The sequence below is a fragment of the Etheostoma cragini genome, chromosome 18 (assembly GCF_013103735.1).
Source record: "Etheostoma cragini isolate CJK2018 chromosome 18, CSU_Ecrag_1.0, whole genome shotgun sequence".
Taxonomy (NCBI): Eukaryota; Metazoa; Chordata; class Actinopteri; order Perciformes; family Percidae; genus Etheostoma; species Etheostoma cragini.
The window spans coordinates 12,299,010-12,306,525 of NC_048424.1; positions in this window are offsets into that span (position 1 = coordinate 12,299,010).

Sequence of the window (7,516 nt, forward strand, 5' to 3'; positions counted from 1 at the left end):
GGAACTCTGCCATGCAGGCCATTTTTGCCCAGTCTTTTCCTGATGGTGGAGGAATGAACGCTGACCTTAACTGAGGCATGTGAGGCCTGCAGTTCTTTGGACGTTGTTGTGGGGTCTCCTGTGACCTCTTGGATGAGTCGTCGCTGCGCTCTTGGGGTATTTTTGGGCGGGCGGCCACTCCTGGGAAGGTTCACCACTGTTCCATGTCATCGCCATTTGTGGATAATGGCTCTCACTGTGGTTCGCTGGATTCCCAAAGCTTTGGAAATGGCTTTATAACCCTTTCCAGACTGATAGATCTCAATTACTTTCTTTCTCAATTATTCCTGAATTTCTTTGGGTCTCGGCATGATGTGTAGCTTTTAAGGATCTTCTGGTGGACCTTACTGTGTCAAGCAGCTCCTATTTAAGTGATGCCTTGATTGTGAACAGGTGTGTCAATAATCAGGCCTGGGTGTGGCTAGAGAAATTGAACTCAGGTGTGGACAACCACAGTTATATTATGTTTTAACAAGGGGGACAATCACTTTTTCACACAGGGCCATGATGGTTAGGATTTTTTTCACCTTTAATAATAAACATCTTCATTTACCAATCGCATTTTGTGTTTACTTGTGTTGTCCTTGACTATTGTTTAAATTGGTTTGATGTTCCGAAACACTTAAGTGTGACACACATGCAAAGGAACAGGAAATGAGGAAGGGGGCAAACACTTTTTCACACCACTGTATATGTTTACATACATGTATGTTAGAAGACTAGCACGTATGGTGATGCTATTGTTATCCCAGGTGACATTAATCATCAAACTCACACATGTAAAGAGGCGTTTTCTGTTAGTTCCACACATTTTAAATAGAATTCCCATACGCTAGCCAGCGTACTTGCTTTCTTGTAAACCACAGCACATCATTTTCTCTTTACTAGTGGGGAAACTCAGATTAAAGTTTGAAATTGTGTGTTGTTAGGTCAAGTCAAAACTGAAAGTAAATTAATTTAAATTTAAGCAGGAGTTTAGTTAAAAGAAGGGAAATCATCTTCATTTCTTTTCTTTAATCCCCCCATGGAGAACTCAATTTGAGGAAGTGTGATGCAGGAGGAACAACAACAAAATCAATATCCAGCTGTATTAGGTGTATCCCTCTTTCTGCAACACACACAAACACACACACACACACACACACATGGCAGAAGAGAAAAGGGGAAATTCTCTTTCAATGAGGTGAACAATACTTAACCTATCTTGACATATTTTACTACACACTTCCCCTCTTTGTGACAACTTCCTCACAGTTTTCACTACCAGCGCTACTTACTACTAGAGGCTGCATATGAATGAAGAAAGATGCGCGCGCACGCACACACACACAAACAAACACACACGCACACATGCAGAAGAGGAGAGAGAACAAGAAGAGTTGTTTTGCAACTAGAAAGAGGAAGGTACATGTGTCACTCACTGTTTTTGTGACGCAACACAGACCACTCAATGGAGACACACACACACACACACACACACACACACACACAGCCTCACGTTATCCCCGTATCTTGTCCAATCTTGTATGCAAAATATTATGTATCGACCGGGTATAATTTTATTACAAGAAAAACTTGTGTTAGTCCTGGGCATCGAGGGCTCTGAGGGGGCAAGAAGGAGCATGCAGGTACACCCACCTCTCCCTGTGTGCAACTCACTGGCACAGTGGATTTGCATAGATATTTGCCAGTCAAATGAGATGCACGGGAGAGTAGGGGTGTAACTTTGGACAACAAACTCCCCCAGAATTCCCCTCTCCTGGGAGACTCCCAAATCCTTTCCAAGAAAAAAGGTCAGGTGGGATTTTCAGAAGGTAGCATACAGTTTGAAATTGTTGTTCACCAAGATTTTATCACACTGATTTCTGGGATTGGTCAACTAGATGCATTGCAGCTGCGCACATGCATTGAAAATGCATTACACAGTAAGCTTCTCACACACACATCTGTGTCCAAACTTATATCAGAGAGAAAAAAAACGCTGTATTGATATTTTCAATGTATTCCACCCATATCAGCGTCAGGGCAGATTCCTGAAATAAAGTTGTCACTGTAATTTTTTACAAAGATGCATTCGTTGATCTTTCTTTTCTGCTAATTGATGCGTGAGGGGTCAAAATCTTGCTGCCTTTCGGCTTTGATTTCTCACTTATAGTAAATAAATCATCCATGTGCCTGAAAATTTCTTCGCTTCCCAGGTTTTTGAAGCCGGTAGCTAACTAGTTATTGTACCAATACATAAACTAAAAATCCACAACACGCAGATTTGTGATTTTACTCTGTTATTATCCTCTTTGTGTGTGTTTGTGTGTCTGTGTGTGTGTGTGTACAGTGAATACTGTATATTTAAATAAGCGGTTGGAATTCACTGCAATACTTATATTACACATGCTCCCTCTGATATTAATACTTGTATCAACAACTTAAATTAAAAACAACCACTATAAAAATGAATGTGTTTATAGACATTTATGAATCAGCTCAGAGTGAGTGGGAAGATATAGGAACACACTCCATAAAGGTCGCTGCCTCGATGTGAATTGAGCTCCTTTGAATTGACTGGGTGACATTTTGAATGAGCAAATGTGAGGGTCCACCCTGGGGCCAATCGGTCCTTGAGTTAGAATATTATTAAGAATGATTTTCCTCTATTTTTGGTAATCAGGAATTTGACAGGATCCTCAACCGGCGTTCACATTAGACTCCTGTTTAAGCCACATGTCATGTCATGTCAAAGATGATGTCACAGGAAAATATTACTGACACACTATAATAAGTTTTACACTTTGCTTTTAGAGTAAGTCCTGGAGTTGAGGGTATTTTGTGATACAGACATAAACACAACTCTCTGCAAAAACAAGAAACATGACAGTGTCAATATAAGTGGTTAATTTTAGGTTATCTTGGAGGGAATGTTCTGGATTTAAATGTGTATTTTTCTTTAAAACTATCAACACAACCCAACCATAAAATGTGCTCGTGCAAAATCATAAACAGATCAGAGGCACATCCCCCAAATTTAGACTAAATAAACACTGGCATGCATGGTTTAATCCAGCACTTAAATCCTTGTTTACAGCAGCAACAACCTTACTGAACCTGTGTAATTGTGTCTTTAATAGCAATATATTTTGTATAATAATGCCAAGACAAAGGAACAGGACAAGCAGGTTGGCCTGTACTTGTAATAACAAGAGGAGACATGACTTACAGGAAGATGCTCAGCGGGCCTGAAGAGGAATTGCACAGACCAGTGGAGATTTGGCTTCTAGTACACAGTGTGTATGTGCAATAAAACAGTCAAAGACCCCTGTTGCAATCATTTGGGGGGCCACCACTCTAGAAGAAATAAAGTTAATTATTTTGTCTTTTTCTTCAAAGTAAGTGAGTTTGAAGCCCAAAAGAAAAAAACGAGAGGGAATAACATGTATCTTACAAGCAGTTTTATAATGTATACTCACAAATGGCCTTTTAAAAAGGGACACTACAACAACGTTGCACATGATGCTCAGTTTACTGGTCATGATGAGCACTACATAGCCTGTGAAAAAACTTAAATGATTGGATGGAGCTTGAAGAATAAAAAAGACTTTAAAATAACACTAATGATGCCATCATGATGTCATTCACTGAATTTCAGGTTCCATCTTTTTCTGAGCTTGACCTAATTCCAGAGACTAAAAGTCAGAATAATTTTTAGCTTTAACATTTACATTTTTTTGGCTTTACTTTTGAGTTCCACAACTTCATTGAAGTGCAATAATAAATTACACCTCATTACAGCTGATGCTTTTATCCAAAGCGACTGTATACTGTGTGTCAGATGTTGCACGTCTCTGGAGCAACTAGGGGTTAGGTGTCTTGCTCAGGGACACATTGGTTGATGTCTCCCAGTGGGGATCTCCCACACCAAAGTCTTGTGTCATATCCACTGCGCCATCATCACCCCCTAAATCACTGAAGTAGTCCATTAACTAAATACATATTCCATCAGTACACACAAAGTTCTAAAACCATGCAGCTATTGTTTTTAATCACTATACATGTGTGGGTAGTACTGCAAAGTTCACTAACAGAGCATAGATTTGAGTAAGATAAACATAAAAACACAGGAAACCATTAACAACCCAGTTAAATAAAAAATAACTGACATGTGTTTTTGCACCAGTTGTATGTATATATTATATATACATAATGGTGACAGATTTAAAACAAACATTTTTCATTTTATGTGATAATGAGTAAGTCCCTGATCAGATCTGTGATCAGGCTGCAGACACTTGCATAATAATCTGTTGCTGAAACTTGTGTGAAATGGTCAACAAACTACTGAAAACCCCTAATGTGCATTAGGTTCTTTTCACATGCTAAAAGCTCTCCCATCTGCCCACACGTTCCCTACACATATTTGTAGTATGCAAATTGCCTGAAGCGGCCAACAAATCTGTGCATACGCACACATTTATCCCTCCAAAAACACAAAATAACCACACAGTGAAACACAAATGACTGTGCTAAAATGTACAGTACTCATTATCCATGGTTCATACTCAGACAGACAAACACACACACACAAACATACAGAAATGGAGCAGGTGAAATGTGGCAGGTGTGACACTACAGTACCTGAGGGCTGTTTATCACTTGGTCAGAGTTACATCAGCGTGATAGTGGTTAAGAAAGTAGGATAAGATCTTTACGCACACACACCGTCAGAGGTGCAAACGGGTTTGGCTCCTGGATATTGATCCTGTACATACAGTATTTGTTTGCAGAGTGTTTGTGAATGTGTGGGTGTTGCATGTCAGAGATCTCAATACTGCATGACAAATTAACCCTTTATTTCCCATAAGTGTACGCTTTAGTCATTCCACGACACAGAGTGCTGCTTGGAAACCACCTGCTGTGCAGAGACACTCGAATGCAGGGATGTAAAGGAGTGTCACATGCTAAATCCAGTTTGCAACAAATTGTAGTCTACATCTGTACAGATGTGAATGCATAGCTTTTTTTATTGAAGAATGTACAGATTATTAAAATTTAATGTAAAACAATTGAATTTGGAATTTAAAAAGTATTGCTGTATGTGGTTTTTTTTGGTTACTTTTTTATGCTTAGTGTCTGGAGGTCAGAGGTTCTTTTTCTATTCACCCTAAATTTCCCCAAAAGGTGCCCTGCCACAAGTATTTCATTACTTCGTGGTAATGTCTGAAGTTCTACCACGGACTCTAACCTTATTTTGTGGAAAAATGCCTTGGTAACTTTGTTTCAAGTCATTCTGGTTCGGCATAGACTGCAGGCAGACTCAGCTGATTTGTGCCAGCTCTCATTAATATTCACCGAGCTAAGCTATTTAACTCTGACTGGCTAACAGCTAGCCAATGAGAGCCTGGCTATCAGCATCTTCACCCAGCGCAACTGGGCGAGCTCATGATGAGTAATGAGCTCAGGCAACATGATGTCAGGCTGACCAGCTTTTTTGGCATGATTTCTCCTCTTATTTCTTTTCGGTGGCTAGAGCCGACAGGAGGAGGTAGTGGTTCATTTTCACATTCAAAATAATAAATAATAAGTAAAAACTGTTTTGTCTGGCAGGGCACGTTTAACTTCAAAGTTTGGTTAAATGTAGATAGTGTGTATCTATCATTTTATACATTTCTTCTGAGATCCAGATCTCTTTGTCAAGAGACCTGTAAACAAGAATCATTCATACAACAACTACACAACCTGTTAACAGGAAGAACATGTACTGCAAAAAGCCAGACAACCAATAATCAAGGGAAAAATAGAATTAACAAACATAACTGTCACAACATAGGCCAGATATGCTTTGAAATCTCCAAGGGGACTCGCTTTTAGCAATTTAGCTTGAGGAGGTTTGCAGCCTAAGGTGTATATTACCTGAAACTACTCCTGCCATGCATACTGTACATATATTGCATATTCAAGGATAAGCCACTTTTGAACTGTGTACTTTAATTTGAAAGTCTTAACAGAAGGGCGTTGATTATTCCTTTGTGTCAGAAAGTAAGTCCATGCAACCTTTTGATTCAGAATTATGAGTAAGAAAGTCATTAGGGATAAAGGGTAAGGCACCGTGGCAGAGGGGGCAGCTCGACACCTTTGTGACTTTGAGTTGAATTTAAATGGGTATTGCTTGAACATATGACATTAGTTTTTGGTGACAAATCTGTTAAGGAGTAATTGGATGATAAGAAAATTGCACAGAAACACAAATATCACCTCTACCGGGCACAGGATTAAGGCTACATTTAAGTTCAGTGTTCTTTTTTCTGTGTGGTCTGAGACTGTGGGGGAATACAGGACTTCATCTTTAATAAAAAAGCTCACTTGCTGGTCTATATGGTGACATGTAAAGTATGAAATGCATCACATAATTGTGTCTCACATGCTCTACCTCCTTCTGCTGCTCATGTACAAATAGAGGTCAGAACACCAGAGACACAAGAAAAGTCCTATTGCAATGATATTGGCAATAGATTGCATTTAGCTGACATAAATAAAGATAATACAAAGAAAGGGTGCACACACTGTACACATAGCAGGGACATGACTAACAAGAGATTAACCCTTTCAGTGCAGAGCACAGTAGCCAGACAGACAAGGTGGGACAGACACAGCAAATGTACACCACAAGTTTCATTTTTCACTTTCTTTCAGCCTCTTTTCTTTATCTCACAGCAGTGGAGGTTTCAGAGTTCACTTGACATTTTCTGCTCAGATGTGATTAACTGCTCTTTCTTTTTAGTTAAAAATAAAACAATAAGGTGTATTCCATATAATGGAGCATTCACGTCTGATGTCTTTTTGCTACGTTTACACCTTGCATCCACACTACACCGCCATTTCCAAACCACTAAAATGGAGATGTTTGGAAAAACTAACCCATTTTGGTTTAAAAACTCTGGGGTTGCGTTGTAGTGTGGACGGGCAGAAACGGAGACCTTTTGAAATGACACCACACGGCAGTCAGTCTATTGGTTAGGTAGGCTTAATGTCACATACCTTTCAGTAGCAGTTTCACCTCATTGTCAGTCCAAGCAAATTAATTCCTGGTCCTACGTTTTGCTATTGTTCTATCTCCAAAGTATTTTCTGTATTTTCAACTTTTTTTCAACCGCATAGTAACATTGGACAATCTGCTTCCTGTTTACACCGGCACGCACATGCCCAGTGCATGCAAACGGTCATGTGATATGCGCTGTCAGACATGTTAATTTGTACAGAGAAAAGTTAGCCCATGCTACAGAGATGAAGCGCTTGTATAGAGTGGAAAGAGATCATTTTTGTTTTAAAACGCGGTTTTTACGACTTCCACATTACTTCTGTTTTGTAGTATTGGTGTCTATGAATCGTCTGGTCTCACATCTTTGTTGCAGCCTATGAGCCGGGTTGCTACACATCTGTGATCCCTGTTAATCTCACACAGCTATTGGTGAAAATTGCCCAAACCTTT